At 37.9% G+C, this 17,299-nt stretch overlaps 1 pseudogene; it reads right to left on the reverse strand.

The window, feature by feature from the left end:
* LOC107155377 overlaps positions 1-15,926 on the reverse strand; it is a 29,343-nt pseudogene extending 13,417 nt beyond the window's left edge.
* Between the last annotated feature and the right edge of the window lie 1,373 nt (positions 15,927-17,299).

Consider the following 17,299-nt stretch of genomic DNA (forward strand, 5'->3'; position numbering starts at 1 on the left):
CCCCGCGGGCTCAGTTCCGGGAGCCGGAGTTCGGCTGCTTAGTGCTTGTTGTATGCTCTGATAGGGGCAGGGTTCATGAAGCAGCCTCCGCGGGGCGGTTCCGGGAGCCGGAACTCGGGCGCCCCGCGCTCGGCGTTCGCTCCGATAGGCTCAGGTTCTTAGAAGCACCCAGGCGCAGAACCCTAGCAATCTGTTTGCAAGCCACAGGCGAATTGTAGCCTGGAATTACCTGATCTATGGCTGAATGAGTTGCGGTCAGTCGAAAACAGGGGACGTGACGTCAGTTTACCAAGATGGTGGCTGCTGGCCTCCTCTGTGGACTGACCGGTGTGTAGAACCGAGAAGGACCGTTTCCTTCCCCCGTCTGGAACCCAGAATTCAGCCCTGAGTACGGTGCTTGCGCGGCTGGCAGAAACTGCAGCGCTGTAACCCTGCGTCTCTATCCCAGCGCACACTGCAGACTTTCGCCGCGGGGCGATTTGCTGAATAAGCAGTTACCCTCCGTGCGACAAACCTCTCGCGTTTGAGTCCCCGTAGCCGATCCTCGTGCGATGGAAATCCTTCCTCCAGGTTCCGGAGCACCCCACTATTGCTGGAAATTCCTAACAAGATATCCTTTAGCCGTCCTGACTTGCCATACTCCCACACAGTGAAGCAGCACACGGGGGTAATGCACTCCCCTCGCCGCCATCTTCCCACCTTACTCATGTTTTTGAAGATTTTTTAATTTAAGATAATGTTCCCTCTCTAGTCATCATACTTTTGGTCAATTGAGACCTTGGACCTTCAGATGGTTTGTGGAACATTTTCTTCAGGATACTCCCCTGGTGAGCAATAGTTGGGTTATTTGTTTATTCAGAAATTTCCTCTTTAAGTTTTATTTCCTTCATCTGAACTAGACTAGACTAGTTTAGAACAATGTAAAGCAGAGAGGGAAGCAGATATGGATGCAGAGAATGTTAGAGGTCAATCTTATGGTAGAATGAAGAAAGGCTCAAAGAAGTGGGTCACTTGTTTAAGGTCACATCACCAGTTAACAAAGAGAGTCTCAAATGAGAGTTGGACTCTCTGACTAATATTTTTTTCAAGGACTTGCTGAAAGTCAAATTGAGAATTATTGTTTTTTGTTATCTACATGGGGCCAAAAATTCCAATAGTCAGAAAGTACGGGGGCAGGTAACATTGTGATGCAGGCATAGTCTTGACTTCGGTGCTTCTTGGCTCCTGTTACATCTCTCACTCTGATAAAGATATTCCTGGTCACACCTGCCAGACACCTAGTGTCTCATTGCTACTTCCTATTCATTTGGACTCCATATCTAACAAAGTGACCTGTGTGGTTTGCACTTCTTGCAATCCTCACCTGACTTTTCTTCTGCTTGTACCTCCTCCATTTCTTTCTGGTTTGGAACCACACTGAAGCCTTGGGACCCTGAATAATGCTCTGACTGAATAACACTCTGATCTCTCACTGATTCCCAGGGGAAATACTGAAGATTCCAAATTCTTAAGTGGTTTTCCCCTCTCCTTTTCTTTGAATTATATAGAGTGATTATTGTGGAGCTCCAGAAATTATGATCAGCATAAGAAGGGAGGTGATTTTGGGTCTTGCCCATTCTCAATTGCTTTTATGGGATGGCCTGGGCTGCAGCTAGTTCTTTATATCTGATTCAGAACATATCTTTGCTGGGAGGCTATAGCCTATCGTTTTGATATTATTCTTCTCAGAGGAATGCATGGAGTTGAAATGACCCCTGATGTGACTAGACATAGGACTCGGCCAGGAATCACCAGGGAGAGGGCCCCTCAAGCAAGAGCACTCCAGGGAGGAGGATGCTGGGAACGGAGAGAAAGAAAGGACTGTGGAAAGTAGACTTTCTCTGTTACCACGTTTTAACCTATTGTTCACTTTTTATTACCTCTCTCTTCCCACAGTTTCTGGTTCACTCTTCCTCATTTTGTTATGTTTTATAGTTTTTAATCTACTTTCTGTGTTTCTCTTTTTCTACTGCCTACAATGCCCTCTTAGGCTTGCTCATTTCTTCTGGAGCCAAAGAGCAATTTTTCAGGGTTACATTATCCTAGAGAAGTTTCCCCTGGTGAACCCTCTTTAGTTTTCCATTTATTTTTTATTTTTTTTAGCTGACTTCATGTGTTCTTCCTATTAGTGTGTGCTGTTTGAGATTTTAAATTTGAAGCAGACATTTGCTCCTTTTGCATGCAAAGTATATGATGTTATTTGGGGGCTTGGGGTTCCTGTTCTTTCCCTATGAGGATTTTGAGTCTAAAAGAATTGATTCCCCAAACTTCTTCTATACATATTTATAAACATTTTATAAGAACAATGGTAGATGTTATGTTCTTTTGCAGATTGCAGAGTGTATTTGCAGGGCTTGCTCATGTAGCTGCTTGACTTGCCCTGTGTAAAGCTTCCAAGTATCTGGTATTTCTACTTCTCTTCTTTTGTAAGCTCACGGCTTAATTCTTAATTCAAAAGATGCCATTAATTCTTCCCATTCTGTTGTCTAAAAGTGCTCTGCAAAAAATGGACTCTCAGTTTTCTGGATGGGCTTGTAAATCTCATTCCTAACCGAAATGTCCCTGGTACAGTTTTTTTAGAAACCCTCACACAAAACACTAGAATTTACAGAAATATATATTATTTGTATCACAAAAAAGATTGATCACAAGACTTCCTCTGATAGCAAACTCCTTTAGTGTATTCAAATTATTTTATAAGAATTTAATTTATACAGAGAAAATGCATCAATTTGACTCAGGATCATATTGATTGCACATTATGAAAACATTTAAATCTTAGTGACAAATGCTTGACAGTATCTCTTTAGATCTTATAGTTATGTCATATGTAGAGGTGACTTTGTCACGAATTGTGCACCACATAATTACATTCAGTCAAGGATGCACCACATACATGAGGAGGTTGTGTGAAATGCTATCACCTTGTAACATCATAGGTATCTAAGTTTAAGTATAAACTGTGGTGCTCAAACAGTGATGAAATTGCCTAGTGAGGTATTTTTCAGAATGCATCTTTGATGCTAAGCAATACATGACTGAATTATGAACCATAATATCTTAATTTACAGAAATGGAAAGCATGTAAAGATAGAAAACATGGGGTGGGGGTGGGGTAGAGGAGGAACAGTCCAGAACCTAAAATCTACACTCTCCTCTATGATAAGTAACTGGAAAAAGAACTTCAGGCACACTCCTAAAAACACATGTATACTTTTTAAGGTCCGAAGAGGGCACACCCAAAATGATTCAGGCCTTCCTTGGGGAATCTTTCCCAACCCTGCTCTGACCACTATCCAAAGCTCAGAGACTATATCCTTGCCTGAGAGGGTGCTTTCCCTGGGACTCTTTGGGGCGGGGGTGAGGAAGCTGATCCAAGTCTTCCTGAGCTGGCCCAGCGTCTGTTCAACTCAGCCATGTGGGAACCATCCACAGCTCGCTTTCTTCTAAGGGAAACAGCCAACCTCTCAGTCTGCTCTTTCTCTCTCCTACTCTTGAAAGCCAATTTCCTGCTTCAATCTTATTCTTATGAATAGCAACACAGAGCTTGCATGGAGAATGAGAAACTACTGTATCATAGGAAGCAATCACACAGAACACAAAAAGCCATTCAAAGTAATTAAACTACTCCCATCCCCTTTTCTATATTTCTTTTCAGCTCAGCACTGATGGGCTGTTTATCTTTGCCACCACAACAGCAGCCGCAGCAGCAGCAGCAGTGGCGGTAGAGGAAATGGCAAGCCATTTTCTGCTAAGGCTCATGCCGAGAGGGCAGAATTAAGACAAACACTCTCATTCTTGACTGCCAAAGCATTTTAGCTTCTGAAAAGCAAGGGAAGCAACGCCATCATCCCTTAAGGAAGGAAATAAATAAATAAAGACCCGGAACGAGGGGAACTTCTGGGTGATTTTCCACTTGTCGGAGGGAAAGGGGGATGGGGCTGGCGAGGGTGGGGGTGGGAGGGATGGGGAGCTCATTATCTTCCAGGCCTGGGAAGCTTTTGTTCTCTTCAGCTGTTAAGGAGGCTGCAGTTCTGCTCCCAGCTGTGCAGAAGCTTGCAAGCCACCAAGGAAGAGCCTCTGAGATGGCAACAGGTCTCCAGCAGGCATGGCCCCAGGAGATGACAGCTGGTCAGGGAAGTAGAGCCTCTGGGTTCTGAGTAAGCAGCATTAATGGAGCTCTCCATTTTAATACCTGTATAGATGCTCTTTTCTAGTACAGCAGCAGAGAGAGGCAAAAGAGAGCTGAGAGGTTTGCCTGAGGGCTATATTAAAAAAAAAAAAAAATAAAAAAGAATCCCCCTTGTTTTGGCTCCAGAGTGTGTGTGGCAGCTGCTTAGCAGAGGTACTTTGGGTAGTGTCAGGCGAACTTTGAGTTGAAGAAAAAGGGAAGACTTCCAAGTGGCTCGGTAGTGTCCACTCTTTCACCTACCAAGTTTCACAAATGCATCTGGAAAGTGTTTGTTCTGTTGTGAAAAATCAATGCTTTTCTGAATAGGTGCTGTTGGGACATTGGTCCAAGAGCTTGAAGGAGTTTGTCTACAAAAGGTCTCTGAGCTGTCAATAAGTCAGACACACTGGTCAACAGTACTTCCTAGGTGGGAACTCAGAGGGGTCATAAAGGACCTGCTTGACACTTAGCTTGCTACTGTCCCTGATTACTGGATTTCTTGCTACCCTTTTTGGGTTTTAAGAAACTTTCCATCTAATTAAAAATTTGGTTCAGTTGAAAATTTTGCAGCAGATGGTCCATAATCAAGGGCTTAATCAAGGGCTGGGATTGTGGCTCAGCGGTAGAGCCTAGCCTGTTCGAGGCCCCGGTTTCGAACCTCAACACCACATTAAAAAAAAAAAAAGATAAAATAAAGGTATTGTGTCCAACTACAACTAAAAAATGAATATTAAAAATGCTATATCAAACAATATGGACCATCTCAGCTTCTGATAAAACTAAGTAACTTGCACACCCTGGGTAGTCTCATTCTCTGTTGCACCCATGGATGTATCATAGGTTGAACTTTCTAGTTGAGGGACACACCAATTTTACAAGAAATTCTAATGGCCTTGCATTCCCCTCCCCCTCCCCCTGCAGTCCCAGTGATCCTGTTTAGAGCTGCTTGTTTGATTTAATCTGGGGAGCTGGCATCTTGCCTGTTCTCCAGTGACAGGCCTGTACTGTTCAGCATTCTTGTTTTCCCTCTGTCATTATCTTTTGTATGCAAGGAGGTTTAATGTGCAATAAATGTAAATGTGCAATGTATATTTTGTGTTTTATTAACTCTCCCATGAGCCTGTTGTTGCAGCGACTGCTCTGCCTTGGGTACATCAACAGGAACCTCAGTACTTGGTTTCCTTTGCTAGCCCCATCTCACTTCTAAAAACTGCTTTACCCAAGGTCTAGTTCTGTGGAGAACTCTACGCCCCACCCTCCTTTAGCTTTCAGGGTGATGAGTATCCCACTGGAGATGGCTGTCTTTCTGGGATGATGTACTTCAACCATTACCCATCCTTGGGGTGTGGAGGAAAAAGGGCTATGTGCATCTGTCACCTATCTGTGTGAATGTTTGTGTAGAGTACTAACGACATTTCCCGACTTTATATAAATTCAAATGTTGCTGCCTCAGACAGGTACATTAAATCCCCCACCCCCCACTATTTAAACATTTTAAAAAGAACCCAGTCTTGTAATAATTTCACTCACTTGGCAAAAGCATTCAGTATGTTAAATGAAAGTGATAATTCAATTTATTCTCTCAGTAGGAATCCTTCTAAGGTACAAGCAAGGTGGGGCCATGCCTACTGAAAATGAAATTGAGTCTGTGGGGGTCAAGGCAAAAGATCTCAGTATTCTTAGCTCTCAGGGCAGGTGCATCAACATTCAAAAGTCATTGGGTTTAATGTGCCTCCTTAAATACTTACCTTACTATGCTGGGTTGCTTCAGGTAATGCAGAACATTTTTAATTCTGACTTTTGGGTGAGAATTCAGTCTCGCAAGTTGATGGGAAAATGCATTTTCCAGGAGACTATAATCTCAAATCTCTGATTTGAGGACCAGAGAGTATCAACAGTTGCAAACTAGACAACTGAAGGGGAAACACCATGCTGAGAGAGCACATCTGTCAAAATCGTAGAGGGCTGGAGGTGCATAACTGCTCCAAAGTTGTGGCTATATACCAGGGGGCACTTAGACAACTCACAGCTACTTAATGTAGCACCTTTCTATGTCTTGCAATGTCTTAAATTCGGGAACTTTCAAATATTTTTAGAAAGATCCACATATCTGCTATTGAATAAATGATTCTAAACTTTCCTGAGTGAATGGTAAGGAAGGTGGGTTAGAGGCACCAACAGTGTGCTACAGAGCTCCACACTTCCATAAATGCTGATTCAAAATATTCTAGCCCTCTCTGTAGCCTTCCTCCAACTCCTAATTCAAATTAATAGATACAGTATAATGAAGTTGATTTAGTTGATTTTGTACATAAGTATAAAATTTCTCAACTGACCTCAGGTGACAGGTCAAAGTAAAAACCCAGATGCACTGAAAATGCTGCATAAAATGACCTTCAGATTATGGGCATATGAAATATAAGTGAGTTTTGTGTTTACATTTGGGCCCCATCCTCAAGATATTGTATACATAAAATATTCTAAAATCTAGAAAAAAAAAATTAAGACCTGAACTACTTCTGGTATCAAGCATTTTGGTGGATAAGGGATATTCAACTTGTATTGAGATATAATTCATACACGATATAATGCAGTCAAAGTACACCATTTATTACTTTTTGGTATATTCACAGAGTTGGATAACCATCACCAAACTCATTATAGAACATTTTCATCAACCCCATATCTATTAGCAGGTACTCCTCAGCTTTTGGTGACTGCTAATCAATTTTCTGTTTCTATAGATTTGACTATTTTGGACATTTCATAAATAGAACCATATAATATGCAGTCTTTTCTGAATTTTTGTATTTAGCATGTTTTAAAGGCTCATATATGTTGTGGCACCTACCAATACTTCAGTCTTTTTATGAACGGTGATATTCCATTTTATGGATATAGCACATATATCTATTCATCAGATGATGGACCTTGAGTTATTTATATTTTTTGGCTATTAAAATAATGCCACCATGAACATTTGTGCATAAGCTTTTGTGTGGACATATGTTTCCATTCCTCTTGGTTATATGTCTAGGAGTACAATTGCTGTGTCATAGGTAACTCTATGTTTAACATTGAAAAAGAACTTTATTTATTTAAAAAAAAAGAAAAAATATGTATATATATATATATTGGGCTGGGGATATAGCCCAGTAGTAGAAGACTTGTCTGGCAAGCATGAACTCTGGGTTTGAAACCCAGCACTGCAAAAAAAATATACACACTAATGGGGTTCAGTGTGGTATTTTGATACTTGCATATAGAATATGCTGATCAAATTCAGCCTTCTCTATCTACCTCCTTAACTCCACTTTACAAACTCTAGTAATCACTATTCCACATTTGGGTCAACTCTTTTTTTTTTAACTTTTGCTTATGAGAAATAATATGTGGTACTTGTCTTTCTGTGTCTGGCTTATTTCATTTAATATAATCCTCAGTTCCTTCCATTTTGCTGCAAATGACAGGATTTCATTTTTTTATATCTGAATAATATTCCATTGTGTGTGTGTGTGTATATATATATATATATATATATATATATATATATATATATAAATTTTTCTTTTCTTTATTTATTCACTGATGGGCACCTGGGTTGAATCCATGTCTTAGCTATTGTGAATAGGGCTGAAATAAACATTGGCACACAGATATGTCTTTGGTAGAACTGATTTCATTTCCTTCAGGTATATACCCATAAGTGAGATAGATGGATCATATAATGAATCAATTTTCAGTCTTTTGAGGAACCATCAAATGACTCTCCACAATGATTGTACTAATTTATGTTCTCACCAACAGTGTATATGAGAATGCCTTTTGTAAAGGCATTTTAAGGAATTGCCACACTGATCTCCAAAGTAGTTGTATCATTTTATATTCTTACCAGCAATTCATGAGGATTTTAATTTCCTCACAATCTCACCACTGCTTCTAATTGTCTTTCATTTTTTAGCTATTCTAGTGGGCATCAAATGATATCTCTCTGTGGTTTTGATTTATATTTCTCTAGCAGTAAATGATATTGAGCAGATTTTCATGTTTATTGGCCATTTGAAAAATGTCTCAAGATTTTGCCCATTTTAAAATTAGGTTATTTATCTTTTAATCACTGTGTTGTTGGAGTTGTTTTTATATTCTGGATACAAATTCCTTTCACATAAGATTTGAAAATATTTTTCCCATTCTGAGGTTGTATTTTTCACTTTCTTAAGTATATCATTTATAGTTTAAAATTTTTAAGTTTGATAAAGTCCAACTTATCTATTTTTTCCTTTGTTGCTTGTTTTTTTGGTGATGTATTCCAGAAATGATATTTGATGATAAAAAACAAAGAGCTCCCAACTACAGCAGAGATCATTGAGATATATTTGAGGTAGAAAGAAGGGCAAAGCCACAATAGGAGTGAATCTTCTTTACTTCATTAAATAGATTAGTTTTGCCTGTTTTATGAATGATTTTATTTTTAAAAGTCTTCTGTGGTTCTATGTATTTTAGATTCACACAAGTATTTTGTTTGCACATATTATATCTGCATTTGAAGAGAGATGGAAATGTGACCAACACTATATATATATGAGATTTAAGAATATTATTCAGACATAAAAAATGAAATCCTGTCATTTGCAGCAAAATGGAAGGAACTGAGGATTATATTAAATGAAATAAGCCAGACACAGAAAGACAAGTACCACATATATATAAAAGATTTAAATATATATATATTTACATCTTACTCTATCAAATCAACTGTGATTTAAACAAAGTTTCTCTTTATAGAATGTAAAGTTTGTTCCTTTTAAAAAAAAGTTTCATAATATCTTACCTATAAGGACATTGATCTATCCTTGGTGGTAAGCTCACTGAGGAGACTTAGCCTCTATTTAAATGATGGCAGATGCTCAATTGCTTCATGATTTGTAGAAGTGGATCAAACTAGGCAAGGTCAAGAGCTGTGCAACTTAAATAGGAGAATTAAAATAAAAAAATCAAATTCTTAAATGCTTGAGTGATTTAATAAATTTGAAGGCTACCTATTTTATGTCAATGATACGATGAGGCAGGGCACTTGAATGAAGTTGTTTCAGATCCTTTGAACTAGAGTTATGTATATGCTATTCAGCAACAGTTTTCAAATAAAAAATTATTTACATTTCTTCTGACTAAAAATGATATCAGTGTTTGTTTGGACTTTGATGGTTATGACCTCCTGTAGCTGAATAGGAGTCTACACTATCAAAAATGGAGTCCTAATTTGGAAATTAGGACTGTGGATGAGAGTTGTATTAGTCTGGATTTTCCAGAGAAACAGAAATAACAGATGATGTGAGAAATGAGGAATTAGCACACATCATTATAGAGGGAGAAAAGTCCAAGAAGATCCATGGTCCACATGCTGGAGGAACAGGACAGCTAATATGTAACCCTAGTTTGAATCTGAAGAAATGAAAACCAAGAGAGCTGATGGTGTAAGTTCAAGTCCAAGTGTGAGCTGAAGTCAGGAAGAGGCCAATAGCTCACCGTGTAAAGAGAAAGAGAGAGAGAGAGAGAGAGAGAGAGAGAGAGAGAGATCTTTTACTCTTGATTTTTATTCTATTCAGACCGTCAATGAATTAGATGAAACCCCACCCACATTGGGAAAGAAAATCTACTTCTCTCAATCTTCAGATTCCATTGTTAATTTCATCAAGAAACAAACATTCTCATAGGCATTCCAGGAATTATGTGTGACCAAATATCTGGACACCTCATGTCCCAGCCAAGGTGACATATAAAATTAGTCATCATGAGAACATTTAAAGACTTAGCAACATGTGCCTCCTCTGTAGTCTGTATTAAAATCCCTTGAAAATAATGTCTTGAAATTGTACCTATTACACAATGGGGTGATATGATCCTGAAAATTGTGATCGCATAAGTCTATATCTTAGGTTATAAAACCACCCTAAAGAAAGAACTGTTTTGAGACAGGATAAATTTTAATCAGCTCTTTCTTTTATGCCTCCTCTGCCAATGTCTCAGACATTCCTTATTATAGATTCACATAATTTTGGAAAGTTGAAACAGTGCCCAGGATTCAGGGTAGTATATGAACCTACTAATCCTTTCAGTGGGCAATTGTGGTCTCTTTCTGTACACATTTGGGAGACAAGGTTCTCATGGCAGCAATTGCTACTGGTCCTGAATTTAATTATTACAAACTTTTGCATTAACAAGTGCAAATGCAGCTTCTGCAGGCCAAGAATATAGCCTTCAATCTGTTCCCAGGCTTAAAAATCACCAGTACCTTCAGAGGAGGAGGGCTCTTCAAATCACTAGTGCTGCCATTTTGCAAATGTCAATGATTGCTCAATATGTCCCATGGAAGGTTTTGGCTCTGGGATCTGAAGGGAGAAAAATGACATTAGCTTTGTAGGCCCCTTTGTGTAGCATGCATGTTCTTTCTGCCTTCATGTCCATATCTCTTAGGAACATTTTAAGCTCCTCTGGCAACTGAACATATTTCCTCCTGACTACAGGATATTAAAGGGTTATGTAAACAGAGAACCTGTGAAAGTAATTGAAAACAGAAAAGTTTAGTCAAACAACCATTTGGAGTTCAGGGGAGGAAGCTGGAAAGACAGTATACAGCAGGGAATAATAGAAAGCACAATATCAGATATTAAGTACTTTTATTTATTCCCCTCAGTGAATTTATTGAATGTGTGAGCAGTTTTCTATGAAACCAAAGTGGCCAGCTAACATGGTCAATGCAGTCAATTAGCACTGCCTTCTTTTCAGGTGAGTTTTCTGATGCGCACATAAATCATACAGGGTTGGCTACAAGCTTTTGGGCAGGTAAAAATCTTGCAGAGAGCAGTGTTTTTGCCCTCTCAAAATGTACTATTTCCAGGGCTGTGTAGTTTTCTGTCATGGTGGGCTTAGAATGCAGATGAAATCTGTTGAAGTTTGAGGACCCCAAAGCAACAAAATTTGGATCTGGAAAATAATGGGCCTAGTAAAGATGAATTCCATCATTGGCCTCTATCAACCAGAGAGAAACCTGGAATATGAATAAGAAGGCTGAAACATACTTTTTCCTGCATGATTTTAAAGCAAGAGGTAATGATGTGTGATTTCCCGAGCCCGGGTCTTCCTGCCTCCTTCAATCTCTTCTCACCTCATCCTTCTTTGCAATTCTTGAAATTTTGTGCTCGTTTTTATCATTACCTCTACTTTTTAAGTAATTTGAGCACTTACCTTACTAGATTTTGCTCCACATATCCTTTCTATATACAGTTATGTTCATTTTCATATTTTCGAGTTCCCTAGCATAATGAATTATGCATATATTTTGCAGGTGAATGAATGAAGGAAGGCATGTATACTTAACTCAGTTGGAACTGTAGTAGAGTGCGTTGTGGAGCAAGAAGTGACATTAAGAGTTCACTCTGGAATGCTGAATTGAATTTGAAGGTCAAAAAGTCATTTTTTAAAACAATGGTATATTGATGAACATTTATTCTTTTTATTAATTCATTTATTTTAATTAATTATCTATGATAGCAGAATACATTTTGATTAATTGTATACAATTGCAGCACAACTTTTCATTTCTCTGGTTGTACATGATGTAGTGTCATACCATATGTGCAGTATACATGTACCTAGGGTAATGATGTCCATCTCATTCCACCATCTTACCTGCCCCCAAGAACCCTCCCCACCCTTTGCCCAGTTAAATTCCTTCATTTGCCCATCCCCCCCATTATGGATAAGCATCCACTTATCAGAGAGAGCATAAGGCCTTTGATTTTTTGGGATTGCCTTACTTCACTTAGCATGATATTTCCCAGCTCCATCCATTTACCTGCAAATGCCATAATTTTATTTTCTTTTAATGCTGAGTAATATTCCATTGCGTATATATACCACAGATTCTTTATCCATTCATCTATTGAAGAACATCTAGGTTGCTTCCACAGTTTAGCTGTTGTGAATAGAGTGCTATAAAAATTGATGTGACTGAGTGACTATAGTATGCTGATTTTAAGTCTTTTGGATATACATCAAGGAGTGGGATAGCTGGGTAAAATGGTGGTTCCATTCCAAGTTTTCTAAGGAATCTCTATAATGCTTTCCATATTGGTTGCACCAATTTGCAGTCCCACCAACAATGTATGAGTGTGGCTTTTCCCCCACATCCACGCTCACATTTACTGTTGTCTGTATTCCTAATAATTGCCATTCTGACTGGCATGAGATGAAATCTTAGAGTAGTTTTGAATTGCATTTACCCAATTACTAGAGATGTTGAGCATTTTTTTCATATATTTATTGATCAAATGTGTATCTTCTTCTGAAAAGTGTTTGTTCAGCTCCTTAGCTCATTTATTGATTGGGTTATTTGGGGTTTTTTTTTTAGTGTTAAGTTTTTTGAGTTCTTTATGTATCATGGAGATTAGTGCTCTATCTGATGTGTGTGTGGCAAAAATTTGCTCCCCAAATGTAGACTCTTTGTTTACCTCATTGATTGTTTCTTTTGCCCAGAAGAAGCTTTACAGTTTGAGTCCATCTCATTTATTAATTCTTGATTTTATTTCTTGCACTTTAGGAGTCTCCTTAAGGAAGTTGGGGTCTAATCCAACATGATGAAGATTTGGGCCTACTGTTTCCTCTTTTATTAATCACAGGGTCTCTAGACTAATTCCTAAGTCCTTGATCAACTTTGAGTTGAATTTTGTGTGTGGTGAGAGATAGGGTTTATTTTCATTTTGTTGCATATGGATTTCCAGTTCACCCAGCACCATTTGTTGAAGAGGAGGCTATCTTTTCTCCAATGTATGTTTTTGGCACCTTTGTCTAGTATGAGATAACTGTGTTTGTATGGGTTTGTCTCTGTGTCTTCTATTCTATACCATTGGTCTACATGTCTATTTTGGTGCCAATACCTTGCCATTCTTGATATTATATCTTTGTTTATGTTCTGGTATTGTGATGCCTCCTGCTTCACTCTTCTTGCTAAGGATTGCTTTGGCTATTTTGGGTCTCTTATTTTTCCAAATGAATTTCATGATTGCTTTTTCTATTTCTATAAGAACTGATGTTGGGTTTTTAATTGGAATCCCATTGAATCTGTATGGCGCTTCGGGTAGTATGGCCATTTTGACAATATTAATTTGGCCTTCGTCAATTTCTTTCTTTAGTGCTCTGTAGTTTTATTGTAGTGATCTTTTACCTCTTTTGTTGATTCCCAAGTATTTTATTTTATTTTTTTCAGACTATTGTGAATGGGGTAGTTTTCCTAATTTCTCTTTCAGAGGATTCATCACTGATATATAAAAATGCATTTGATTTATGGGTATTGATTTTATATCCTGCTACTTTGCTGAATTCATTAATTAATTCTAGAGGTTTTCTGGAGTTTTTTGGATCCTCTAAGTATAGAATCATGTTGTCAGCAAATAATGATAGTTTGAGTTCTTCTTTTTGTATCCCTTTAATTTCTTTCATCTGTCTAATTGTTCTGGCTAGAGTTTTAAGGGCTCTGTTGAATAGAAGTGGTGAAAGAGGGCATCCCTGTCTTGTTCCAGTTTTTAGAGGAAATACTTCCAATTTTTCTCCATTTAGAAAGATGTTGGCCTTGGATTTAGCATAGATAGCTTTTACAATGTTGAGGTATGTTCTTATTATCTCTAGTGTTTTCTAGTGTTTTGAACATGAACGGGTGCTGTATTTTGTCAAAAGCTTTTCTGTATCAATTGATATAATCATATGATTCTTATCTTTAAGCCTATTGATGTGATAAATTATAGTTATTGATTTCTGTATGTTGAACCAAATTTGCATCCCTGGAATGAACTTCATTTGATCATGGTGAACTATAATGTTTTTGTATGTGATTTGACAAAATTTTATTGAGAATTTTTACATCAATGTTCACCAGGGTCATTGGTCTGAATTTTCTTTCCTTGATATGTCTCTGCTTGGTTTTGGTATCAGGATGATACTAGCCTCATAGAATGGGTTTGGAAGGGTTCCTTCCTTTTCTATTTCATAAAATAATTTCAGGAGTATTGGTATTAATTCTTCTTTATAGGTCTTGTAGAACTGTCTGGTCCCAGGCTTTTCTTGGTTTGTAGGCTTTTGATGGTGTCTTCTATTTCCTTGCTTGAAATTGATCTGTTTAAATTGTGTATGTCCTCTTGACTCAATTTGGGTTGATCATATTCCTCTAGAGATTTGTCGGTGTCTTCGATTTTCTATTTTACTGGAATACAAATTTTCAAAATAGTTTCCAATTGTCTTCTGTATTTCAATAGTGTCTGTCATGATATTTCCTTTTTCATCACAAATTTTAGTAATTTGAGTTTTCTCTCTCCTTCTTTTTGTTAGGGTGGCTAAGGGTTTGTCGATTTTATTTATTTTTTCAAAGAATCAGCTTTTTGTTTTGTCAATTTTTTGAATTGTTTTTTTTTCTTTAATGTTACTTTTAAAAATTCTGATTGGTTATATATTACAATGGACTGCATTGCAATTCATATTACACATATACAGCACAATTTTTCATAAGCTGTATACAAAGTATATTCATACCATTCATGTCTTCATACATGTACTTTGTATAATCATGTTCACCTCATTCCACCATCATTTCTAAACCTATGCCCCCTCCCTTCCCCTCCTATTCTTTTGCCCTATCTAGAGTTTGTCTATTCCTCCCAGGGCTCCCCCCTCCCCTCCCCACTATGAAAGAGCTTGATGCTGGTTATTTTATTTTTTTGAGCTATAATTTCTGAGCCTTTATTAATTTCCTTGAAAAAGAAATGGCATTGGAAATAGGGGGTAACTGCATATGAACTGCTCAACAATGATGAGGACGCTCCAAGGGCTGTGCCCTCGCCTCAAGTCACACATGAGCTGGACCTAAATGATTAGCACATACATGACCAGAGATCCTAACCACTGAAGAAAAGCCTACACTGAACAGACAGGCAACATGGTGGTATATTTTAAAAGCCAGGTATATTTTTATAAGATCATGCTTACAATAAGTAAATTACGCAGTGAGAAAACATCAAAACAAAGCTGATGAATAAAAAGGCACATTTGAAAAGTTTAAGAGTAGAAAGAATAGTTGTTTTCGTTTTGTTTCTAGTGTAGGAAAAAGAGGAACATATTAAAATTATTTTTTCAGGTGAAGGTTTCTGTCAGTCAAAGTGATTAACACTGTCTTCTTTTCTCCTTTTTCCAAAGCAGCCTTTTCCTTCTACGGCTTCTGAGAAGTCTGCCATGTAGAGGTGATACATCAGGGCTACAGCCAGGGCTGAGACGGCTGGGATCACCCAGTTGGTCCACCAACTGGAATTAGACTCAACAGTAGTAATAAGAGATTCCCGAAGGCTTAGCTAACTTAGATCTGTCATCTGGATGGAGCTCCCTGATGATGTATGTCTTGGACAGTTCTCTAGCATCAGTAGAGTGCCCGACATCCTCGAAGTTCTCTGCAGCATCACCCCCAGCTTGTTCTCTTAAGACTTCTTCTCCACCAGGATGCTCTTCCAGAAATTTAGTCAAAGCACCTTGTGGTGCAGGATAACCCAGGTGCTTTTGCTGTTGTGCTTCTGGATCTCTTCCAGGGTGTAGTACTTTACAGCCTTGTCCGACTGCTCGGCCATCTCGTACCAGTTGAGCCTCCAGGCCCTGCTCACACAGCCCTCACGGGTGGAACACACACAGCCGATGCTGGTTATTTTAAAGAATCATAATAATATCCATTATTTATCAGGTGGTTAGTATGTGCCCAGTACAAAACACTTCATGAACTAGATTTCTTTTTAAAGTCATGTTTGTTGAGATATAATTTATTTTTGGTACAATTTACCCCATTTGGTTTTATAGTTATATGAATTTTGATAACACAAATATAAAAAATGACAACATATACATATGGATATACAGTTCTACCGTCAAGATACAGACTGTTACCTTGTTTTCCTTTACTTCCTTTTTTTAAACAAATAGAGAAATTGATTTTAATATATCTTTGTTTAAACCAATGGATTACCAATATAATTTGCAAAGAAAATAATTGTTAGTAAGATATTTCATGTTCATTTTCTTTGTTCTAGTAATTCTTTGGATTCTAATGTCAATTTAACACATAGCACACCACAATTCAGACTAGACACTTTTCAAATACTCAGTGGCCTCATGTAACCAATGGCTGCCATATTGACTCCTTTCTCCATCTTTCACCTTTTGGTGAGACATATGCTCTAGGCTGCGTGATAAGTCTCCTTGTTATGTGGTTTCTTAATGAGTTCTATCATAAAAGGGCACCAAAGAGATAAACTTAGAATGAAAATAGTAGAGTGAGGTGTTTTATTCCTCCCTATAAGACTCTATTAGACTGTGAGTTGGTTTTTACATTCTTTTGGTGGGACTAACTTCAGTTAGGTCAACTTCTCCTACAAGTTTTTCAAAATGGCTCTCTCTTATTTCACCTCCTACCTCTCCAAGTTTACAGAAGGAAAGGTGCTTCACAAAATTTGTTAGTTACCCTCAACCTTGCCCTTACCTTTATAAATACCATATTAAACAATTTATACTCTGATTTTTTTTCATCCTCAAATCTTAAATAATGGCTTTTAAATTATAAGAGTAAAATGTACCTCATTTCATGTCACAGGCAATGTATATACACATACCAGATTAATTATATTAAAATATAACATATTTTTTTTATTGGTTGTTCAAAACATTACAAAGCTCTTGACATATCATATTTCATACATTTCATTCAAGTGGATTATGAACTCCCATTTTTACCCCAAATAGAGATTGCAGAATCACATTGGTTACACATCCACATTTTTACATATTGCCATACTAGTGACTGTTGTATTCTGCTGCCTTTCCTATCCCCTTCCTATCCCCCTCCTCTCCTTCCCCTCCCATCTTCTCTCTCTACCCCATCTACTGTAATTCAAGAGAGAAATGTCTCTCCCTTTTTTTTCCCATTCCCCTCACAACCTTTTATATGTAATTTTGTATAACAATGATGGTCTCCTTCCATTTCCATGCAATTTCCCTTCTCTCTCC

The sequence above is a fragment of the Marmota marmota genome, unplaced genomic scaffold (genome assembly GCF_001458135.2).
Source record: "Marmota marmota marmota unplaced genomic scaffold, marMar, whole genome shotgun sequence".
In the NCBI taxonomy this organism is placed as follows: Eukaryota; Metazoa; Chordata; class Mammalia; order Rodentia; family Sciuridae; genus Marmota; species Marmota marmota.